Below are 25,742 nucleotides of genomic sequence, written 5' to 3' on the forward strand. Positions count from 1 at the left end.
CTTGAGCCTGTCTTAAAATTGCTTCATAATCTAGAAAATTTGCTGACATTTAACTAAAAAGCTGTATGTTTTGGGTAGTGTCAGATTGTGTAGGGGCAGCTATTGACAGAAGGAATAGCAGAGGAAACGCACAATGCAGAGTTTTAAAAAGAAGCTCTTGATTTGGTATTTTATGGAGAATACAAGTACAGAAGATTTGGTAGAGTCCTCTTTGAGATTGGGGGCATACCAGGAAGAGCATCCCCCCAGATCCATTTCTACACGAGCCTTGCAGACCCCTGCAGTCTTGTGCCCAGCAGCCATGTGAAATATGAGGGCGTGCAGGTGTGGCAGGTCTGCAACGCTGTCACTTCTCATAACGGCTCTGATGGTTTAATGACTCCATGTCTGGAAGGCAGAAGTGACTGAATTCTGGGTTTTCATTTTCATGGCAGCCATTATACTGTCTCTACAGCTGTTTGCTATTGAGGAGTCCATGTAAAGAGATATAAGTGGGGCCCACATCATACGGATATCTATACAGCACCATGTGTACAGGATTAGGACACGCAAGACTTAGGGTACAATATTTTCTCTTATGGTATTCTCTTTAAATGAAAAATAATTTTAACCATTACAGTAGAGGTACAGTATATAGATACTTGCTGCAGGTAGGATGCGGATTAGACAGTGCATTGCAAAAGCATTCAACCCCCTTTAAAGTTAACAGTTCACAAGAGACACTTTTGACAAATGCACATTGCTGTATCACATCTCCATATGGAGTCATAATACAGCGGTCATAGTTTGTGGGGTCATATTGTACCTTCGGATGCCTCCCACCTTAGGGCTCATGCACATGACCGCATATCCCTTTAGTGTGCTATCCGTTTTTAAAATGGATAGCACATTGACCCATACAATTCAATGGATCTGTGTGCACAATCCTCAAAACTCACTGCAGGTCCCATTCTTGTCCTTCTTTGCAGATGAGACCCTTTCTATTGATGGGAGTGAGAGAAAAAAAAAATATAATAAACAGGAGACACCTGGAAGCTATCCCGTTTTTCAAGGATCTGTTTTCTACAACCTTAACATCAGATGCGGCCAAGTACATGAGGAGTCACATTGAGGTTTTATCTCTTGAACTCTATATGAAAAAATGTATTGCTCCGCTTTCCATTGCCATATGTTGGCAATATTCTCCCATAAGCATTGCACCATGTGGCGATATGTGCGTAGTAGTATACATTGTGGGCCTTACACAGATTGTCCTTAACCAGGACTACACAGCCTTTTCTAGTCTGAAAGCCACATTGTTGGGTTGCACCACTTCCAAGAGCCACAATAAAACTTTGTCTTTGGCTTGAATTCTGCTTTAAGCATAGTTGAATATCTTTTATCTAGTTGAATGCAATTTACATTAGTGAGAAGTGGCGACCCTTCAAGTACTGATGAGGATGGTGTCAGCTGTTGATACACGTGGCACAACTTGTATATGTGAAATATCAGTTCTCTGGTCTGTGTCACCATTAATCATTTATTTATTGTTCCTTCAGATCTACAGAACCTGGATATTCTACAGCACTGGACCGAGAACGTTTCTACGGATTCCTGGCCCAATTGGACCTTCCCATGAGGTAAATTTTGTAAGGCTACTTTCACACTAGCGTTAAAAAACGCTTCCGTTTCGTCCCCATTCATTGGCAATAGGGACAAAACGGAACTGAACAGAACGGAATGCTCCAAAATGCATTCCTGGCCGTCTGGTTGCGTTCTCATACCGGAGAGCGAACCGCAGCATGCTGCAATTTGCTTTCCATCATGGGATGCGGAGCAAGAAGGATCCGTCATGACTCCCAATGCAAGTCAATGGGGACTGATCCGTTTTCTCAGACGCAATAGAAAACGGATTCGTCCCCCATTGACTTTCAATGGAGTTTATGACGGATCCGTCTTGGGTGTGTTAAAGATAATACAATCAAATCCGTTCATAATGAATGCAGATGGTTGTATTATCAGTAACGGAAGCGTTTTTGCTGAACCCTGCCATTTCCAGCAAAAACGCTAGTGTGAAAGTAGCCTAAGACAGGCAATTGAAAGTCTTCAACAAGTGATACAAAGAGAGTAGCTGTTAAGACGGGATAAGGTGATAGTTTTATTGGTACTATTTTGGGGTACAAATGATTTTTATTCGCTCTAGATTAGGTTTTTTGTGAGGCAAGGTAACCAAAGAATGGATGTTTTGGCACAGTTTTTACTATTTGTTTTTTACAATGTTCATCTGACAGGTTAGATCATGTACTATTTTTATAGAGCAGGTTGTTACAGATGTGATGCTATCAAATATGTCTACTTTCTTTGTTTGTTTCAGTTTTACATAATAAAGCATTTTTGAAAAAAAAATTGTTTTTGTGTCTCCATTTTCTGAACGCATTCACCTAAAGGGTTAGGTCTTGTGATATTTTTATAGAGCAGGTTGTTACGGATGTGGAAATACCTAATATGTATACTTTTTTCTTATTTATTTAAGTTTTACACAATAATAGCATTTTTGAAACAAAAAAAAAATTATGTTTTTAGTGTCTCCATAGTCTGAGAGCCATAGCTTTTTTATTTTTTTGGCCGATTGTCTTAGGTAGGGTTTAATTTTTTGCAGGATGAGGTGACAGTTTGATTGGTACTATTTTGGGGGGCATACACCCTTTTGATCGCTTGGTTTTGCACTTTTTGTGATGGTAGGTGACAAAAAAACTTTTTTGCCACAGTTTTTATTTTTATTTTTTTACGGTGTTCACCTGAGGGGTTAGCTAATGTGATATGTTTATAGAGCTGGTTGTTACGGATGCGGCAATACCAAACATGTTTAGGGTATTTTATTTTCTTCATTTTTACCCAATTATAAATGTGCGTATATAGAAAAATGTTAGATTCTTTTAACTTTTCTGCATTTTTTTTTTACACTTTTTGACTCAGACCCACTTGGTTCTTGAAGATCCAGTGGGTCTGATGGCTCTACAATACACTGCAGTTTCCTGCTCTCTCCAGCACAGAGTGAGTGTTCTCTCTCGCTCAAGTGGATGAGTTTTTTTTTTATCATAACCTCTGAGAGACACTTTTACCCATTTTTAACGGCCATTAGACATGAGCACATCTGTAAAAACAGCCAATAAAATTGGACCCATAGATTTCAAGGGGGTCCATCTGGCCTAGGACATAGGAAATCATCAGTTTTTATTCAACTTTAATGTATATGAGTACTTTAGGGTGCATTAGATCCTATAGTTAAAATAGGGTCTTGTAATTGCTGATATCCAACTCCTGATGTAAATATACATACACTAGGGACACTAAACATGATTAGACCAATTACTCAGGGTTCGTGTGAGGGCTCCATATACAGTATATATGTAAATACCCACAAAGGGTTTTATGTTTTATTGTACATGTTATATCTTGCTTGCCCATGTTCGGGGGATTTGACACCAAAAAATTGTATTTATATAAATTGTACTCTCATGTATGCCATTATTTTTTGTCCTATGCATGTGAAGAAGGGGCTGATCCCCGAAACGCGTTATTGGATGGATATTCTTTTCATCTTCAATATTGGACATATTTGGACAATGCTAGTACTGTGGATTCTTTTTTCCATTTCCTTATATCTGCATTTGTGAATATTGTATCCTATTTGTTTGTACCGGGTTTCCCAGTGACCCAACTAGAGACTGGGGGAGTCATTGCAGTCAGCTCTAAGAAGCTATGAAGGACCTCAGGGCTGTCTGCTCAGTAAGCTTGCTGTTAGGGTACATTAGCTGTTACATACTGACACAGAGTATACTAATACATCATAAATGTGAAATAAAGTAAAAAATAAAAATAAAATAGTAATCCCATAATGGGTCTTAAAAAAAAATAAAAAATAAAAATCTCCATTATTTAGTGTAAGGTACAGGTACCCTTAAGGAGTTAAATAAGGAGAGAATGTTTTTATATTTCTGAGCTGGGAAAGTTCAGCTTACGTGTGTGTGTGTGTGTGTGTGTGTGTGTAACCTTCTACTTAGGACCAGTTTCCTTCCTTCCTAACGTCATGCAGCTTGAGACTAGTGAAAAGTTAGGACAAGATTGCCGATGCCCTTTCGCCTAAAACCAGACAGTGCCAAGATAGCCATAAATTTATTGCATGTTTTCAGTTCACGCACATAACTCTTTTCCAACCTTTTTTCAGAGGCATATTTTTCCTGGAGTTTATTAAAATAATTGACAAGTTGGTACAATCGAGCTCTCTCCAAGTGGAATGTTCCTGTTCGTTCATCTAGGAAGTCTCTAAGAGCTGATAGGAAGATGTTTACTTTATGTTTAGGACCAAGGAAAACACCAAAGTAATTTATGAGAATGTCCGGTGATCTGAAGGGATCAACATTAGATTTACTGGCTAAATAAATTCAGCTAACCATACACAGAGAAAAGACAGCTAAACCTACCAATAACAATGGGGTTAGAAGATGATCTCATGTGATCGAGTGTCTTATGTCCAGATATGATGACAGCAGCAGAAAAGTTATATTCTGATCATGTGGAAGGCAGTGACCTGTCCACGTTTGTGATCATGTTAAAGCACAAGACCGCATAAAATAAAGTGCTAAGAGAGGGATAGGGTAATTAGGAGAACTCAAAGAGCACAGATTATATGAGGAGATGAGTCTGAGCTTTTGGAAGACAGTGACTTGACCACTGATTTTGATTTTGTTAAAGGGGTTGTCGGGGTTCAGAGCTGAACCAGACATAGCCAAGTTTTCACCCAGACAGCCCCTTTGACATGAGCATCGGAACAGTTCATGCTCCGATGCTCTCCTATGCCCTGTGCTAAATCGCGCAGGGCAAAGGCTTTTTTTGGAGAGCCGGTGACATACCGGGCTATCCATGGGTAAAGCCAGACGGAGGTATCCGAGTAGCAGTGTGCCCGGTGACTTCACCGGCATTAATGGGCGGGCTTTAAAGCTGCCCTAACCTTTAAAATGGCTAGGGCAGCGCTAAAGCCCGCCTATTAGTGCCGGTGACGCCATCGAGAACGCTGCTAAGTGGAAGCTTCCGCCTAGCAGTTAAAAAAATACAAACAAGCAGCCCTTGCCCTGCGAGATTCAGCGCAGGGCAAGGGAGAGCATTAGAGCATGAAATGTTTCGATGCTAATATCAGAGGGGCTGCTTGGGTGAAAACGGATATGTCCGGGTTCAGCTCTGAGCTGCATATGATAATGTCATGATTTTAATGTGGGCCTGAAGTCTCCAACCTGTTAGGGCTGTAGTACACTGCCCAATATTTGGCCATTATGTTATCATCCATGGGCGCTCGTTTGCAGCAGTCTTATTACACAGACTGATAAAAATGGAATGTTGGAGGATTGATTGGTACCGCAGTTGTTCTTCCCTTATTCGGTTCTATTTATTATCTGCAGTACATCACCGATTACAGAGAGAGATGTGCTGCCCATAATCCTGATGGAAAATGCCCATCAGTCGACAAACAAGTGTTTGCTTGTTTATTGGCTGCTCGATTATATGGGCCAATAAATGCTTGTTTTTGATAACTGGTTTGAAAATCGCGTGTTCTAATAGGGCTAACTCAATTTTTGCAACACATTAGCCAATTCTGTGTGCTTACTGTCAGCTATAGAGAAACAGAATATATCTTCTTTTAGTGATAACTCCCCAACTACTGAGTCATCCCACAATTTTAGACCCCAGGCCACCCTTAACCCCTTAGGGACCGGGCTCATTTTCACCTTAAGGACCAGGCCATTTTTTGCAAATCTGACCAGTGTCACTTTAAGTGTTGATAACTTTAAAACGCTTTGACTTATCCAGGCCATTCTGAGATTGGTTTTTCGTCACATATTGTACTTCATGACACTGGTAAAATTAAGTAAAAAAAATATATATTTATTTATAAAAAAAAATACCAAATTTGCCAAAAATTTTGAAAAATTTGCAAATTTCCAAGTTTCAATTTCTCTACTTCTATAATACATAGTAATACCTACAAAAATAATTATTGACATTCCCCATATGTCTACTTCAGTGTTTCCCAACCAGCGTGCCTCCAGCTGTTGCAAAACTACAACTCCCAGCATGCCCGGACTGCATTTGGCTGTGCGGGCATGCTGGGAGGTGTAGTTTTGCAACAGCTGGAGGCACACTGGTTGGGAAATACTGGTCTACTTCATGTCTGGATCATTTTGGGAATGATATTTTATTTTTGGAGGACGTTACAAGTTTAGAAGTAAATCTTAAAATTTCTCTGAAATTTTCAAAAACCTACTTTTTAAGGACCAGTTCAGGTCTGAAGTTACTTTGTGGGGCTTACATAATAGAAACCACCCAAAAATGACCCCATTCTAGAAACTACACCCCTCAAGGTATTCAAAACTGATTTTACAAACGTCGTTAACCCTTTAGGTGTTCCACAAGAATTAATGGAAAATAGAGATACAATTTCAAAATTTCACTTTTTTGGCCGATTTTCCATTTTAATATATTTTTTCCAGTTACAAAGCAAGGGTTACCAGCCAAACAAAACTCAATATTTATGGCCCTGATTCTGTAGTTTACAGAAACACCCCATATGTGGTCGTAAACTGCTGTACGGGCACACGGCAGGGAGCAGAAGGAAAGGAATGCCATACGGTTTTTGGAAGGCAGATTTTGCTAGACTGGTTTTTTTGACACCATGTCCCATTTGAAGCCTCCCTGATGCACCCCTAGAGTAGAAACTCCAAAAAAGTGACCCCATTTTAGAAACTACGTGATAGGGTCTGCACCGCATTTGACAACGGCATCTGAGGAGTTAAATGTATTCAATAAGCCTTATGGATGATCACATACATTCACCCTGGGCCTCTGCTGTTTGACACAGCAGAAACCCAGCAGCTATGGCGCCCGATGCTCATGTGAGCTGACGGCAATGCCTACTTCCGCTGTAACATGTACGGCAGAGGTCGCATGGGGTTAAGGAATCTCTTGTGGGCTAGTGTAATTCTGTGCTATTCAAAAGAATATAGTGGCATTGTAAAATCATCTGCATTCAGTGGGGCAAATTTACAATTACAAGGGGGTGTGGAAGCATGGGGAATGGACGTGGCTTAGCAGGAGAATGGGTATGGGGTAACATTTTGCTGCATGATTCAGACACGATGTAAACCAACTAATAGGTGGTATAAACATAGAATAGACAGTCTAAAGATGCACCAAATATCCAGCATCAGTCAGTGTAATAAATGTGGCACATTTTTAGACTGTATAGTCTAAGTTTACACTGAGTATTAGACTGTATTAGGAAATCTTCCCCTATGCTTTTTCACACATACATGCAAACAAATGTAATCTACAAAGTTATTGTCACGGCTGAGGATGGGGGAAACCCTCAGCCGTGCGATGCCAGGAGATGGTAGGTCGCTACTTGTCCAGGACCACAGAATTAGGTAGCAGGTCACCTCCTATCGCATCCCTAATCTGACCCTGACTCCTAGCTGCATGAGCCGACCTTGATGGTAGGAGGGCTCATGCTCCGGAACCTCGGATCCCTACTAACCCTCCGCAGATCCCTGAGCTAGGAGCTGGGTAGACAGCCCATTCCTCCTGGACGCGGAGAAACAGGAGTCTAAAGTGGCCAAGCTGCAAGGGGATAGGAACAAGAACAGCCTATGGATATGGCAGGAGAACTACACTAGTTCACACCTACCTGCCACAGCCTTGCTAACTGGATCCCGTGCTCACAGCTGATGTCCACACTATAAATAAACGGGCACAGCAAACACACATACACACACAGGAACCCAGATCCATAGCTGCATTAAACATGAAAGGAAAACAACATCAACTTAACATCACATATAAACATTTATGACCACAGGGGTGGCCCTCACTGGCAGATGGTAAAAGACCAGGAGGATGACTCCAGCTTACAAACAAGGCTGGAGTACCCCTCAGACTTCTGATCTTAACTGAGGCTTTATAGCCCATGTAGCCACACCCACACACAGACACACCCAGTGTTCACACAAAGAAGGGAGTTAACCCTTCCTACACCATGTCAGGGAAGACAGCCACTTAAAGGGGAAGTGTACTCATAACATAAATCCTGTGCACACCAAAACAACAAAAGTGCACACATACAAAGACAGGTTGCCTGGTGCAACCGCATGCACTTTACAGCAAGCTGCCTAGCACCAGCTCAGGCTGCTATACTGCCACATACATTATGTTGCCAGCGGCAACCACAGGTGAGGCAACATACTACAGCCCTCAACCTGTGATTGACAACAAGACAAGACCGCAGGCATCTGCATGCGGTTCCAGGAGTCACGGCCATGACCATGGTCGTGACAGTTATCATAGATTTTGACCATAGCTTGTGCTCCATTCCAACAAGTCTTCTAACAGTCTACAGCAGTCATTTTTTTCATAATGCAGACCTTTCTGTCCCGGTTCAGGTACAAAAATAGTTAATGTAAGTATGAACATTCATTCACAGAAGAAAAAGCTTTATTGCAACAATGTTTTGCCTTTCTGTTAGGCCAGACTCAAGTTTGCCAGGGGTAGAATAGAAACTAGATTGAGATGTTACAAAGAGAATTTAGAAGCCAGTGCAGGAACACTATCACGGAAGACACAGACTGTGCTGGGAATGTGTCCAGAGCCATGAGCAAAACAGAGGAAAAGAGGCCAATTGCAGCCAAAATATCTGATGTATCGCAGGACCTTGAGCTGCTTGGCTCTCCTTCGTGAGAAGAGGAACGCATGAAAATAACTACCTAGCTACCCCATCAAGCTTGGCTGGTTTTGTTCTGAAAAGGCTTTTCCAGCGTTAAAAAAAATTGGTGGCAGCAAGTTCAGAGTAGCTTAAGTTTTTTTTTTCCCTGGTTTGCATTAACATGATTTAATATAATCATTTATGAAGGTAGCTGTAATTTTGTAATGTATTTCTTTTACCTTTATTGTTTCTATATTCAGGTCTGGGCTGTGGTCACATGACCATGTCCATGCAGCTCTTTCTTATTTTCTTTGATGTTACATCCATGGGCGTGTCAAAGCAGCAACAGGGGCAGTGATAGGATAATGTCTATGTAACTAGCTGGGTGGGAGGAGCTGTAACCTAGCTGAGCGTTGTTAGGGGGCTGTGGCAGAGAAAGCAGAAGTGCATCATGGGTTTGGTTGGGTGCAGCAACAGGAAGTGCTACATACAGGATGGAAACAAACCAGAGGGATTTGTTTACATGGTGAAAATGGGTCAGGAAAGTCCAAATTGAGAAAAGAAAAGTATTGGGAAGATGTACATGAGGTGTCACCAATTTATTTGCACTTGAAAACCCTTTTAACCAGTTTCCAACCACCATAGACTATATACAGTGCATTCGGAAAGTCTTCAGATACTTTCACTCTTTTAAAATTTTGTTATGTTACAGTCTTGTGCTAAAATAAAATAAAATAAACTTTCCATATCATTATGTACTCAGTACCTCCTAATGAGAAAGTGAAAACAGAATGTTAGAAGTCTTTGTTAATTCATTCAAATGGAAAAACCAAAACCTTGCATTGACATAAGCATTCAGACCCTTTACTCAGGACTTAGTTGAAGCTCCTTTGACAGTGATTATCGTCTGCAGTCTTCTTGGGTATGATACCTAAATGTTCGCACGCCTGGATTTGGGGATTTTCTGCCATTCTCTGCAGATCCTCTCAAACTGGTGATCAGCCTGTAGCATTCCTGAGGTGTTATGGAAGCCCAGGTTGCTTTGTGGCCTTCAGCTTGTCTGCATTGTTGGGTCTGGTGTCTCTCACCTTCCTCTTGAAAATACCCGATAGATTCTTTACGGGGTTTAGGTCAAGCGAGTTTCCTTACCAATCGAGCACAGTGATACTATGGTAATTAAACCAGTTATTGGTACTTTTGGCAGTGTGCGCAGTTGCCAAGTCCTGCTGTAAAATAAAATCTGAATCTTCATAAAGCTTGTCAGCAGAGGAAAGCATGTAGTGTTCTAAAATTTCCTGCTAGATGGCTGGATTTGATATAACAGTGAACCACACCAGCAGATGACATGGTTCCCTAAACCATCACTGACTGTGGAAACTTCACACTGGACCTCAAGCAACTTTGATTGTATCCATCTCCACTCTTCCTCCAGACTCTGGGACCTTGATTTCCAAATGAAATGCAACATTGATTTTCATCCTAAAAACAGGAGTTTGGACCACTGAGCAACAGCCCAGTCCTTTTTCTCCTTAGCCCAGGTAAGACACTACTGGCATTGTCTGTGATTCATTAGTGGCTTGACACAAGCAATACTACAGTTGTAGCTCATGTCCTGGGTACATCTGTGTGTGGTGTCTCTAGAAGCACTGACTCCAGCCATAGTCCATTCCTTATGAATTTCCTCCAAGTTATAGAATGGCCTTTTCTTGACCATTCTTCCTAGACTGCGGTTATCCCTGTTGTTTGTGCACCTTTTCTACCACACCTTTTTCCTTCAACTCAATTTTTCATGAATATGCTTGGATACAGCACTCTGTGAACAGCCAGCTTCTTTAGCAATGACCTTTTGTGCCTTACCCTCCTGTCAATGACTGTCTTCTGGACAACTATCAATCAGTTTTCCCCATGACACTGTAGGCTACTGAACCAGACTAAAGGACCATTTAAAGGCTTAAGAAACCTTTGCAGGTGTTTTGTGGTGGTTAGCTGATTAGAGTGTGACACCATGGGCCAGATTTATCCTTACTCTGACAGCTCACTCCACTTTCACATATGGCTAAAGTCAGTTTTAGCCAAGTCAGATTTATGATCGGCCCTTTAAGACTGTAATAAATGTGGTTTGACGGTAGCAGTTTATCCGTCAGTAAGCAGCTTTACAAAAGTCGCACATCTTTACGAAAAAGTCGCACATCTTTACGAAAAAGTCGCATGTTCTATTAAAAAGTCTCATAAGATAAGCATGGTCCTCACTGGAGTGAAATTGCGACTTTTTTGCGACTTTTTTGCGACTTTTTAAATAGTCCCAATAGTAAATCTGTCTAGAGACTCATTTACATAAGAAAACACGCCCACTTTCAGAAAACTGTCGAGCATAGTGCAGAGCAGAAAAAAGTCGCAAATTTGTGCGCAGTTTTAGCATTTGGGACTTTCTTTGGGACTTTTTCACTCCATTATTCTGACCTGAGCTAATGATAAATCTGGCCCCATGAGTCTACAATATTAAACTTTTTCACAACATTCCAATTTTCAGAGATACAGATTTTTGGGTTTTCATTAGCTGTAAGCCATAATCATCAACATTTAAGAGAAACACTTGAAATACACTGCCTGTCCAAAAAAAAAAGTCACCACCTGGATTTAATTAAGCAAATAGTTATGAGCCTCCTATTGGATAATTACTGCATGGGCGATTATCTTTCAGCTGGCAACAAGTTATTTAACCCCAGCTAGTGCAATGAGTTGCATCTCATTTCTTAAACAACCATGTCGAAAGACACATCTCGTGGTCGTGGAAAAGATGTTAGTCTGTTTGAGAAGGGTCAAATCATTGGCATGCATCAAGCAGAGAAAACATCTAAGGAGATTGCAGAAACTACTAAAATTAGGTTAAGAACTGTCCAATGCATTATTAAAAACTGGAAAGATAGTGGGGACCCATCGTATTAGAGGAAGAAATGTGGCGGGAAAAAAATCCTAAATGATCGTGATCGGCGATCACTTAAACGTTTGGTGAAATCAAATCGAAGAAAAACAACATTAGAACTCAGGGCTATGTTTAGTAAGAGCATTTCCACACGCACAATGCGAAGGGAACTAAAGGGATTGGGACTGAACAGCTGTGTAGCTGTAAGAAAACAACTAATCAGTGAGGAAAACCAGAAATAAAGGCTTCAATTTGCTAGGGAGAATAAAGATTGGACTCTGGAGCAATGGAAGAAGGTCATGTGGTCTGATGAGTCCAGATTTACCCTGTTCCAGAGTGATGGGCGCATTAGGGTAAAAAGAGAGGCAGATGAAGTGATGCACCCATCATGCCAAGTGCCTACTGTACAAGCCTGTGGGGGCAGTGCAGCAATCTAGGGTTGCTGCAGTTGGTCAGGTCTAGGTTCAGCAACAGTATGCTCCAAGAATGAGGTCAGCTGTCTACCTGAACATACAGAATGACAAGGTTATTCCATCAATGAATTTTTTTCGTCCCTGTTGGCACGGGCATATTCCAAGATGACAATGCCAGGATTCATCGGGCTCAAATTGTGACAGAGTGGTTCAGGGAGCACGAGACATCATTTTCACACATGGATTGGCCACCACAGAGTCCAGACCTTAACCCCATTGAGAATCTTTGGGATGTGCTGGAGAAGGCTTTGCACAGCGGTCAGACTCTACCATCATCAATGCAAGATCTTGGTGAAAAATTTATGCTACACTGGATGGAAATAAATCTTGTGACATTGCAGAAGCTTATCGAAACAATGCCACAGCGAATGCGTGCCGTAATCAAAGCTAAAGGCGGTCCAATGAAATATTTTTGGTGGCGACTTTTTTTTGGGACGGACTGTGTAGATCACTCTGTGTGTAATGAATCTATAGAATATATGAGTTTCACTTTTTGAGTTCTTGGGTGGTACCATCTCTCCTTGGTGAGAGAGCGCCTTAATCGGCATGAGGAGGCTTATAGGCCATACATGCTCCTTTGGAATTTTGGGAAGAAAGGGATGCAAATGAGCTCTTAACATGCTCTGTCTCTAATGCCACCAGATGTAAGGCAGCTATTCTATAAGTCAATATTCGACCCTTTAAATATGCCTTTCAGACATGACTTGGATACTACATGAAGAAGGCACTCTATGTTCTACAATAGGAGCCCCAGCGATTTAGGTTGTTCTGATCAGCTACTATGGCAACCTGAGGCCTTGTGAAAGCTCCCTGGCCTGCCATGGAAAATTGCCTGTTAAGTCCTGTCACCAGATGTAAGGCAGCTATCCTATAAGTCAATATTCAACCCTTTAAATATGCCTTGAGACATGACTCGGATATTAAAAAAAGCCAGTACCTCATCTGCTGTTTCGGGGTACTTTTTGAGTTGAATTACTAAAATAACTTTTTAATAATATTCTAATTTATTGAGATGCACTAGTACAGGGATGGCCAACCTCCGGCTCTCCAGCTGTTGTACAACTACAACTCCCACCATGCCCTGTTGTAGGCTGATAGCTGTAGGCAGTCTGGGCATGCAGGGAGTTGTAGTTTTGCAACAGCTGGAAAGCTGCAGGTTGGCCATCCCTGCACTAGTATATAGCCAGGGGTGTCTCTTTCCAAATTATATCCAGTCAACTGATTTACCACAGGTGGACTCCAATGAAGGTGTATAAACATCTCAAAGATGATCTAGAGAAATGAGAGGCCGCGAGAGCTAAATTTCAAGTGTTATAGCAAAGAGTCTGAATTCTTATGTCCAGGGCTGTGGAGTCGGAGGCAATTTTGGGTACCTGGAGTCGGCAAAAATGAACCGACTCCTACTAAATTTAATTTGGAATATAAAAAAAAAAAAGCAAGTTTAAATGTCCCAATTCACAAAAAGTTATAATTAATATGATTAAAGGGGAATCTGTCACCTGCTTTTAGCATTTTAAGCTTTCAACATTGCCATGTTCAATAAAGTACCTTATTTTCTGCAGTGGTCTTCTTACTTTATTTCGTTTTGTCATTTTGATAAAAAAGCTCTTTTTCTGATATGCTAATGAATATCCAAGTTGCCCAGAGGGGCGTTTTTTTTCCTCTCTGGAGCCCAGTGACGTCCCCTGCAGTGCCCAGCCCGCCTTAATTTGAAGCCCAAGACTGCCACCTGATCCTGAAATAACCTCCCACAGCCCCGGCAAACGGTTCCGCCCCCTCGCCACGTCATCTTCTACCTTCAAGAAATACCCCGTTCTTCCTGTCGGCCACCAGAAATCTCGCGCAGGCGCAGTACCGCCTGCGGCCTGCGCCTGCACGATCATCAAGCTCCTGAGGCAACAGCGCTCAGATTACGTCACTGGGCTCGGCGCATTCCCAGTGAGACTTTTGAGGCTGTTGTCCTCAGGAGCTTGATGATGGCGCAGGCGAGATTTCTGCCGGCCGACAGGAATAACAACGGGGCATTTCTTGAAGGTAGAAGATGAGGGGGCGGAACCGTTTGCCGGGGCTGTGGGAGGTTATTTCAGGATCAGGAGGCGTTCTTGGGCTTCAAATTAAGGCGGGTTTGGGCACTGCAGGGGGGCGTCACTGGGCTCCAGAGAGGAAAAAACAAGCCCCTCTGGGCACCTTGGAGCATCATTAGCATATCAGAAAAAGAGCTTTTTTTTAATCAAAATGACAAAATGAAATAAAGTAAGAAGACCACTGCAGGAAATAAGGTACTTTATTGAACATGGCAATGTTGAAAGCTTAAAGTGCTAAAAGCAGGTGACAGATTCCCTTTAATTACTTCTCTACTGTAAGAATAAAGGCCAATGCATGCAGTGCATCACGTTACCGCAAAACGAACACGTTAAGTGACCGTGAAGAAGCATGCTTTTCATATGCTTCACTATATGGCACGCAACACACAGTTAAGGAGCTGCAATACTTATACTTTCCATTGTGTTGTGTTCCACTGTTACAGGGAACGCAATGCCCATGGTTAACCTAGCCTCTCACTGATAACTGATTAAAGAGGACCTTTCACCTATTCTTACCCTATGAACTAAGTATACAGCCATGTGGAGCGGCGCCCGGGGATCTCACTGCACTTACTATTATCCCCAGGCGCCGCTCCGTTCTGCCGCTATGCCCTCCGGTATCTCCGTTCCCTAAGTTATAGTAGGCGGAGATACCAGTCCCTAAGTTATGGTAGGCGGAGTCTGCCCTAGCGCTGGCCAATCGCAGCGCAGAGCTCACAGCCTGTGAGGTTATTTTCTCCCAGGCTGTGAGCTCTGCAATGCGATTGGCCAGCGCTAGGGCAGACTCCGCCTACCATAACTTAGGGAACGGAGATACCGGAGGGCATAGCAGGAGAACGGAGCGGCGCCTGGGGATAATAGTAAGTGCAGAGAGATCCCCGGGCGCCGCTCCACATGGCTGTATACTTAGTTCATAGAGTAAGAATAGGTGAAAGGTCCTCTTTAAGTAAATATGTTTTTTGCAAGACTAGAGACACTTGTATAAGTGAAGGGAATGGATAGTCAATAGTTCAAGACTAAAGCTGTAAACCATTTGAAAAACTGCTGTCATTCAGCTAAGGCTATAAAAACTTGTAAACTCAGATTGTTAGCTTAAACTTTAAACATGACTATGGGATTCTACTAGGAAAATCATGTTTTAAAATAAATGCCCCTTCCTGGATCCTTCCACTGCCCTATCTTCAGCAGAAGATCAGCACACAAAGGAGAAGGCAGCAGCTTCTGCCCAACTACCCCTCTCTGCTATAAGAGCTTAGAAGAACTTGGTGGAACAGCTGTATGTTGCCTTTCTTTCCTTCAAGGAATGTATAAAATACATTTGCATATTAAATACAGAGGAGTCGGGGAGTCAGAGTCGGAAGTACCAAAAACGGAGGAGTCGGAGCATTTATCTACCGACTCCACAGCCCAGCTTATGTCCATGCCAAATTTTGGTTTTTCCTATCTAATAAATTTGCAAAAATTTACAAATTTCTGTTTTCATTTCCTTGTTATGGTGTATTGAGTGCAGTTTGATGGAGGGAAATCTTGATTTTTTAAAAATTTTTAGCCGCAAGATAAAATCTGAAAAAAGTGAAAGACTCCCAAGACTTCCCAATGCCTTACAATGACAGATAACACATACAGTACAGACCAAAAGTTTGGACACACCTTCTCATTCAAAGAGTTTTCTTTATTTTCATGACTATGAAAATTGTAGATTCACACTGAAGGCATCAAAACTATGAATCAACACATGTGGAATTATATACATACCAAACAAGTGTGAAACAACTGAAAATATGTCATATTCTAGCTTCTTCAAAGTAGCCACCTTTTGCTTTGATTACTGCTTTGCACACTCTTGGCATTCTCTTGATGAGCTTCAAGAGGTAGTCCCCTGAAATTGTCTTCCAACAGTCTTGAAGGAGTTCCCAGAGATGCTTAGCACTTGTTGGCCCTTTTGCCTTCACTCTGCAGTCCAGCTCACCCCAAACCATCTCGATTGGGTTCAGGTCCGGTGACTGTGGAGGCCAGGTCATCTGGCGCAGCACCCCATCACTCTCCTTCATGGTCAAATAGCCCTTACTTTCAAAGTTTTCCCAATTTTTCGGCTGACTGACCTTCATTTCTTAAAGTAATGATGGCCACTCGTTTTTCTTTACTTAGCTGCTTTTTCTTGCCATAATACAAATTCTAACAGTCTATTCAGTAGGACTATCAGCTGTGTATCCACCTGACTTCTCCTCAACACCACTGATGGTCCCAACCCCATTTATAAGGCAAGAAATCCCACTTATTAAATCCGACAGGGCACACCTGTGAAGTGAAAACCATTTCAGGGGACTACCTCTTGAAGCTCATCAAGAGAATGCCAAGAGTGTGCAAAGCAGTAATCAAAGCAAAAGGTGGCTACTTTGAAGAAGCTAGAATATGACATATATTTTCAGTTGTTTCACACTTGTTTGGTATGTATATAATTCCACATGTGTTGATTCATAGTTTTGATGCCTTCAGTGTGAATCTACAATTTTCATAGTCATGAAAATAAAGAAAACTCTTTGAATGAGAAGGTGTGTCCAAACTTTTGGTCTGTACTGTACGTATATCTGGATAACACAGGATCTCAAATAGTCAGGTGGATTGACTTTCAGAGGGATGAGTCCCTCTGGAAAGGAAGAAGGGAAGGCGAAAAATAACAAGCGCCAGGTCCCACTGGGTCTATGATAGATATATAAATAATGTGGCATCCAATACTACTCTAATGGTCAGTGATAGGATCAGTGGTCAGGAAGTATTTCTTTCACCGTATGTAATTGACAAACATATTCTAAAAATTTTAAAGAAAAATAAACATTTCTTGAAAAGAAAAAAGTTTGTACTGTTATAGTATTTTTAAAAAATACAGTGTATTTCATAAATTGGTTATGGACTTATTTCACTGGGGAGGGGCCTGAGGGACAAACTCTAGACACCGACAGGTCCACCTCCCCCGCCGAGATCGCTTGTAGAATATAAAAAATTTGTCAGCTTGAAATGGTAGCGTCTTCATCAGTAATCTAATGGTAAGCTCAGCGCGTTTCGGGGGTTCACAAAATTCCCTTCTTCAGGAGACAGCAATGAATAGTAAAGCCACGGCACTCCAATGGATATATTCCAGTTACTTTATTACACCTAAATCAGTAGCGACGTTTCGACCAAACGGTCTTTATCAAGCTCACATTATAACAATGACACAGTGAACATTTAAATACCACCCCAAGGCCTCACATTGGTTACAGCTTGGCCCATCCCATTAACCCCCTGTGTACCTACTAAAGACCTCAATCCGTATTTTACATCCTCATTTACCTTTCAATCATGTATGGACATTCGAACCCTTGCATACCATGTCCCCATGCAGTAGGAGCCTTCGCTGGACGTACATCTCCAGGGTTTATATGCATACTTTCTTGCTAGTTCTTTGGCCACTGGCGTCCCTCTAATCAATTTGCGCATACGCCATGTCATCACTTCCGCCCTTCGGTCAACGCTTCAGCCGGATCCAATCATACTGTCATGTCCCGGTACTTCCGATCACGTGACTAGGTCTCTTAGTGACGTTACACGTCACATGTTATCACCTGACTTCCAGTTACTAGGTTACATGACGCCAGATCATCATAGAGGCTGGCGATCATATTTTCATTTAGTTCCAGAGCGATCTCTTAGTGGAATCTTTTAGTGGAATAATGCGGACCCCCCGGTACATCATCAAATGGGACATTTATTTATTTAGTGTTATATATGGTGGGCTTCTTTATGGGTTCATTGGGGGCATCATTAGGGATCCATTATATTCATCTTTATTTTCATATATTGTATTCATATTAATATTTATAGAGTGAGTCGCATGGTGCTAGTTGCATAGCTGCTTAGCTGGTCTTCCACCATTCATCATACGGCTGGTATATAGACCTAATGCTCCGGGGGGGTCAGCCCCCAGCTCACAGGGTCATCCTGTCCTTGGTTGCCATTCATTCTTGGGGGACTTAAAAGAACGGGGGGCTACAGTCCATTAACTGGATGAGCCATCCCCTTTCCATTTGTCCCTCCTAATTATTTGTGGATAGACCTGCTACTTTTATATTCAGCTTAATCACCATATCACTCCTTTCAAATATATTTTATCCTTGGACGCCACAAATGAATCCCCCATATTTACAGACCCCTCCTTTATTCGCAGCTATTATATCCATCCTTTTAGTACATACCGGGGTGGCCGCATATCCCCCTCCAGAGACTCCTGTGGTCAATTCTCTCACTCCGCAAATTCCCTAAGGGTCTCCCAATTGGAGTCTTATTCTATAGTCCATGTACAGTTCTCCCACAGCATGTACACAGCTGCATCTGAAAATTAAAAATAAAGATAAAAAAAAATGAGGGTACATAAAAGATGAGGATACATAAGACATGAGGATACATAAACAAGGGGGTTAAATTTTTGTATAAAAGAGCACACACGGCTATTAACCTGGTGCTTAAGTTACATTAACACACATCCTGATCTAAATCTGGGTTCAGAAGAGAGAGCCCACCTTAAATTCCCTATTAAGGCCTTTTGGCTGCATGGTCTCTAGTTCATAAATCCATCTCAGTTCTTTCCTTTTTAGTAATTTTTCCCTATCTCCTCCCCTCCTAAGCGCAGGGACACTATCTACACTGCTCAAAAAAATAAAGGGAACACAAAAATAACACATCCTAGATCTGAATTAATTAAATATTCTTCTGAAATACTTTGTTCTTTACATAGTTGAATGTGCTGACAACAAAATCACACAAAAATAAAAAAATGGAAATCAAATTTTTCAACCCATGGAGGTCTGGATTTGGAATCACACTCAAAATTAAAGTATAAAATCACACTACAGGCTGATCCAACTTTGATGTAATGTCCTTAAAACAAGTCAAAATGAGGCTCAGTAGTGTGTGTGGCCTCCACGTGCCTGTATGACCTCCCTACAACGCCTGTGCATGCTCCTGATGAGGTGGCGGACGGTCTCCTGAGGGATCTCCTCCCAGACCTGGACTAAAGCATCTGCCAACTCCTGGACAGTCTGTGGTGCAACGTGACGTTGGTGGATAGAGCGAGACATGATGTCCCAGATGTGTTCAATTGGATTCAGGTCTGGGGAACGGGCGGGCCAGTCCATAGCATCAATGCCTTCATCTTGCAGGAACTGCTGACACACTCCAGCGACATGAGGTCTGGCATTGTCTTGCATTAGGAGGAACCCAGGGCCAACCGCACCAGCATATGGTCTCACAAGGGGTCTGAGGATCTCATCTCGGTACCTAATGGCAGTCAGGCTACCTCTGGCGAGCACATGGAGGGCTGTGCGACCCTCCAAAGAAATGCCACCCCACACCATTACTGACCCAATGCCAAACCAGTCATGCTGGAGGATGTTGCAGGCAGTAGAACGTTCTCCACGGCGTCTCCAGACTCTGTCACGTCTGTCACATGTGCTCAGTGTGAACCTGCTTTCATCTGTGAAGAGCACAGGGCGCCAGTGTCGAATTTGCTAATCTTGGTGTTCTCTGGCAAATGCCAAACGTCCTGCACGGTGTTGGGCTGTAAGCCCAACCCCCACCTGTGGACGTCGGGCCCTCATATCACCCTCATGGAGTCTGTTTGAGACCGTTTGAGCAGACACATGCACATTTGTGGAGGTCATTTTGAAGGGCTCTGGCAGTGCTCCTCCTGTTCCTCCTTGCACAAAGGCGGAGGTAGCGGTCCTGCTGCTGGGTAGTTGCCCTCCTACAGCCTCCTCCACGTTTCCTGATGTACTAGCCTGTCTCCTGGTAGCGCCTCCATGCTCTGGACACTACGCTGACAGACACAGCAAACCTTCTTGCCACAGCTCGCATTGATGTGCCATCCTGGATAAGCTGCACTACCTGAGCCACTTGTGTGGGTTGTAGACTCCGTCTCATGCTACCACTAGAGTGAAAGTGACCAAAACATCAGCCAGGAAGCATAGGAACTGAGAAGTGGTCTGTGGTCACCACCTGGAGAACCACTCCTTTATTGGGGGTGTCTTGCTAATTGCCTATAATTTCCACCTGTTGTCTATCCCATTTGCACAACAGCATGTGAAATTGATTGTCACTCAGTGTTGCTTCCTAAGTGGACAGTTTGATTTCACAGAAGTGTGATTGACTTGGAGTTACATTGTGTTGTTTAAGTGTTCCCTTTATTTTTTTGAGCAGTGTATAATTCTGTATCTTAATTGAGAGACGTTATGTCTATATCTCCAAAAGTGCTCTGGTACCGGTAACTCTACCTCATCCCCATTATCTTGGTTTTGTTGGCTCTCTTTTTTAGCTAATAGCTTACGTATTGTGTATCTATGTTGGTTTATTATGTTTTTGCAGGGTTGTGTCGTCTCTCCAATATAGAGAAGGCCTTACGGGCACTGCAAACTATAGATAAACAAAATCCGTATTGCACGTGTAGTAGCCTTTAATGTCATATTTTTTCCCCGTTCTTGGATGGCAGAAGGAGTCACCCCTGATTAGGCTGCCGCAATTACAGCAGCCCAAGCACGGGTAACATCCTCTTCTCCCATCCTCTTTCTTCTTAATTTTAACATCAGCTGATGTCAAACTATCACTTAGGTTTTTTGGTCTTTTGTAAAACATTAATGGAGGGGTTGGAACTCTACTACTTTTGGAAAGGACTGTGTCAGGATGTGCCAGTTGTGTCTCAATATATCAGATATCTTTTTGCTCATTTTCGTGTACTTTGACACAAATGGGATTCTACTAACCTTCTGCTCCTCTCTCCTCGCCGTTGTAGATAGTAGTTGTTGTCGTTCACTATTTCTAGCTTTCTCAAGGTGACGATCTACCAACTTCCTTGGGTACTTCCTATCCCTAAATCTTTGTCCCATTTTTTGCAATCTGTCATCTATCAAATTTTCATCTGACACTATCCTTCTAGCCCGTAGAAATTGGCTATATGGTAGGGATTCCAAAGTCCTCCTAGGATGTGCACTATCAAAGCATAGCATGCTATTCCTATCTGTAGGCTTAATGAATAGGTCGGTTTCCAATTTACCTTTCCTAACATAAACCAATGTATCCAAGAATTGTAGGGATTCTGCTGAGTAAACCTTTGTAAATTTCAACTGATCATGTAGCGGATTGACATATTCATGAAAGTTAGGTAGATCTATCTCCATACTACTCCATATTAGGAAAATGTCATCTATATACCTCATCCACCCTCTCACATTTGTGTAGAGGGCGGATGGGTTTATAGACGTTCCCTCCAGATTGTACATGTATATATTTGCATATGTCGGGGCCACGTTGGACCCCATTGCGGTACCCCGACATTGCTCATAAAACACGTCCTCAAACAAGAAATAATTACTATACAGTAAAATTTCCAGTAGAGAGACCAAAAAGGACTTAATTTCAGATCCAAAGTCTGATCTCTCCAGGGCCCATTTAACTGCCTCCAACCCCAGTTCATGGTCTATACTGGTATAGAGGCTAGTAACATCAGATGATACCAGTATATCCCCCTCTTCAAATCCTAGTGTTCCAATTCTAGATAGAAAATCTGTGGTGTCCCTCACATAGGATCTGGCTTTCACTGCATATGGTCTTAGAACTTTATCAAGGAATGTAGCTGCATTAGAGAAGACGGATCCTATGCCTGACACTATAGGGCGTCCTGGCGGGTCCCTTAGCCCTTTATGTATTTTCGGGAGCAATATGACAATAATAAAACACACATGTAACTCTACCGCTTTAAATAGTAGCTGGTAGGGATAAGCGAACACATGGAAGTTCGGATTCGGACGAACTTCAGGTCAAAATTAGTGTTCAGGACCCGAACTTCACTTTATTATTTTCTGTTATAAAATGGTTATAACGGAAAATAGAATTCTTAAGACAGAATGCTAAATAAAATGGCCATTGAGGGGTTAAAATAAAATAAAAACTCACCTCATCTACTTGATCGCGCAGCCGGTATCTTCTTCTTTCTGCAGGACCTGCAAAAGGACCTTCGATTACGTCACCGCGCTCACCACGTGGTGAGCGTGGTGACATCATTGCAGGTCCTGCTGAAAGAAGATAGAAGGACCTGCGCTTACGCCCCCCCATTTAATGGACAGAGATATCTAGGAAGATACTGCAACTCTCACTTTCCAGAGACTGAGTGTAGAATCCACAAATAGGCTTCCTGGGCTTCTCAGGATCCATTGATGACCAGTGCCATGGAACCCTTCTTGTAGACCAAAAGTCAAAGGTAATATCCTTGAGCTTTAAAGGTGTTTTCTGAGTTGCCCAAGGGGGGAAATGTAATAAACTAATAAAAGAATGATTACTTACCCGTTTATTTCCCTACAATTCCAACACCACCACTCTGGTCCTCCATGACAGTTTCTGTTTACTGGGCTGCCACAATGCTGTACAGTGGTCACGTCGTTATTTGGGCAGCCAAGTAAAGTATGCGTAAAGGGACTCTTCAATCAGAAAGGGGCATTTTAAAAAAAACTCAGTATTCATATATAGTATTTATATTCAGTATTCATATTCAGACAAATTTTTTTGAATTTTCTGCCATTTTTCTTTTTCATTTCAGCAGTACTATGCCATTGAAAATGAAATACAAAACATTGTACTTCTGTTGCAGTCAGCACAGAAAGATAAAGCTCCTACATAGATAGGGAAGCCATTGCCAATTTACTGCTGCTGTGGGGGGAAGATGTTATCTGTGAGTACAATAATAGGTGTAACTTTGGGATAACAATATGACAGCTCTATGTATGTCTCCTAGATAAAGATGCCCATAGAAAAGCATTGCACTGATTAGTGTAATGTGTGATACTGTACATTAATTGAGTCACTTCAGGGGGGCTGTCACTGTTCAGAGTGAATCGTCTAAATGAGAAAGTCATGTGAGACTGTTTGCTGTGCTAAAAGTCCAAACAAAGGAGGACATTAAAGGGGTTATCCGAATTCTAGAAGATCCCCTCCAAGGCCCGGGCCCCTCATATAGATTATATTTTTGTAAGCTAGCATGATGTCACCGGTGCCCCAATCTGGAGTGCAAGTCTTTTTTAATATGAAATGTGCTGCCGGCCGGGGCATGTTTTCCAACTACACAGCCTGACTGCTTCCACCAGACTAGAGGATCGGGACAACTATCAAGTACTCACAACTACACATCATAATCGCGGATTCTCCTCTACAAGTACAGGTAGGTGTCCTTTGTTGATGAGGCTCCCAATCATCTAGCACATCAAAAATACTCTAGATCAGCCCATATTCTTTTAGAGGTACTTTTATGTAGCAGGAACGTAATAGAGGCATGTCAATGTAGCAGCACACTTAGCCCCGTGTCATATTCTCATATAAAGATGAACCTAGTTGAAATCTGCTCTGAAGTCTGAGCCTCAGAATTTCCCATAAAAGGACCATTTGTTAACAATGACATTTTTGGGACCATGAAAAATACATTTAGGGTGATTTTTGTAGTGCGACTGTATCCTCAGATGACCGGTTAAACCATTCACAGCAATTATATTAATAATTTTAAATAATAGCAAGATTATTTTTACACAGTTTTAATTAGAGCCATTATCTACTTTGAACCCCATAAAGCCTTATTTGCCCTCCTCACTTTTGAGACGTAGACAAGCCTGAGAGCATTTATCTGAAGGAGATAGAGAGGGTGCCCCCTTCACGATGCCGGATTCCTGTCACATCTGGGCTGTCTGCATTTTATGCTTCTTTTCATGTATTTCAAGATGGTTAGTGACTTGGGTATCAATTATGCCAGACAATTAGACTAATTACTACCAGACGCCTTGTCTAGCGTCTAAAGCAAGTTTTCACCAGCAAAGGAAGAATACACATTTTAGACCTGCTAGAATGCTGTGATGAGACATGAGTTCATGTAAAGCTATTTAAAGGGAACATACACATTTTGTATCACAACTCACTTCTTTCATGTATTTTACGTTGTCACTAACAGCATAAACCTTTTTAATATTGAAGTGGTTGTGCAGCCTAGTAGCCAACAACCCAATGGATGTAGCCTGTGCAGGGGCGGTGGCTCTTGAAAAAAAAAAAACTACAGTAAAAGCGTCCCTTTTATTGTAGGTGTGTCCAAATTGACAGAAGACAATACAAGTAGGCAGGGACAACAGAGTTGTGGGACCAGCAATAAATACAGACCTAGCAGAACCAAATACAACAATGCAGTTCAAAATGCTGCCGCACCAGAGCCAAATACCACAATGCAGCACAGTATACTGCACAAGGAGAACCAAATATACACTTACAGACAATGCATTACAATACAGCCATTTTCTGGTCACCTTGCCGCACAAAAAGTGTAATTCCAAGCGATCAAAAAGGCGTATGTAGTCCAAAATGGTACCAATCAAATCGTCATCTCATTCCGCAAAAATTTAGCTCCTACCTAAGACAATCGCCCAAAAAATATAAAAAAATATGGCTCTCAGAAAATGGCAACACAAAACAAGATTTTATTCTGTTCAAAAAGGCTTTCACTGTGCAAAACTTAACAAAAATAAAAAGGATAGACATATTATGTATCGCCTCGTCCATAACAACCTGCTCTATAAAAATATCACATGATATGCCCCTCAAGTGAATGCTGTAAAAACAATTTTTAAAAAACTATGCCACACAAAAAGTGTAACTCCCACATAAGACAATCACTCAAAAAATAAAAACAAATGGCACCCGTAAAACAATCCATCAAATTCTGTGCTGCAAAAGCCATATGGCGCTCCTTCCGTTCTGAGTCCTGCCATGTGGCCCCACAGCAGTTTACCACCACAAATTGGGTGTTGCTGTATTCAGTAGAAAATGGGTAACTTATTATGGGGTGCTTTTTCTCCTATTACCCCTTATGAAAATGAAATATTTGGGGCTAAAGCAAGATTTTATTGGAAGAAATGAAACTTTTCATTTTCACAGCCAAGTGTTTCCAAATTCAAGTTAATATATTCTTTAAGGGATATATTTTCCAAAATGGGGTCACTTTTTGAGGGTTTCCACTGTAGGGGTACGTCAGGGTCTCTTCAAATACAAAATGGTGCCTAAAAAACCTTCTAGCAAATCTGCCTCCAAAATCCATATGGCGCTCCTTTCCTTCTGACCACTGCCATGTGCCCATATAGCAGTTTACTACCACATATGGGGTATATCAGTAAACTGCAGAATCAGAGTAATGTATATTGAGGTTTATTTTGCTGTTAACACTTGTCGTGTTGCAATAAAAAATTGATTAACATAAAAAATGTACCAAAAAAAGGAAATTTTGAAATTTCACCTAGGTTTTCCTTTAATTCTTGTAGAACGCCTCAAGGGTTAACAAATTTTGTAACATCAGTTTTAAATAATTTGAGAGGTATAGTTTCTAAAATGGGGTCATTTTATAAATCACTTTATAACTGAATTGGTGCTTAAAAAATGGTTTTGGAAATGTTGTTGAATATTTGAAAAATGGCTTTTAAAATTGT

At 41.7% G+C, this 25,742-nt stretch overlaps 1 long non-coding RNA gene across 1 annotated transcript; it reads left to right on the forward strand.

Moving 5' to 3' along the window:
* Positions 1–427: 427 nt before the first annotated feature.
* LOC121006211 lies at positions 428–15,832 on the forward strand. Its single transcript, XR_005780080.1, has 3 exons — positions 428–560; positions 1,539–1,619; positions 15,758–15,832. It is a non-coding gene; the product is annotated as an uncharacterized LOC121006211 (long non-coding RNA).
* Positions 15,833–25,742: the final 9,910 nt, after the last annotated feature.

Source organism: Bufo bufo, chromosome 1, assembly GCF_905171765.1.
Source record: "Bufo bufo chromosome 1, aBufBuf1.1, whole genome shotgun sequence".
Lineage (NCBI taxonomy): Eukaryota > Metazoa > Chordata > Amphibia > Anura > Bufonidae > Bufo > Bufo bufo.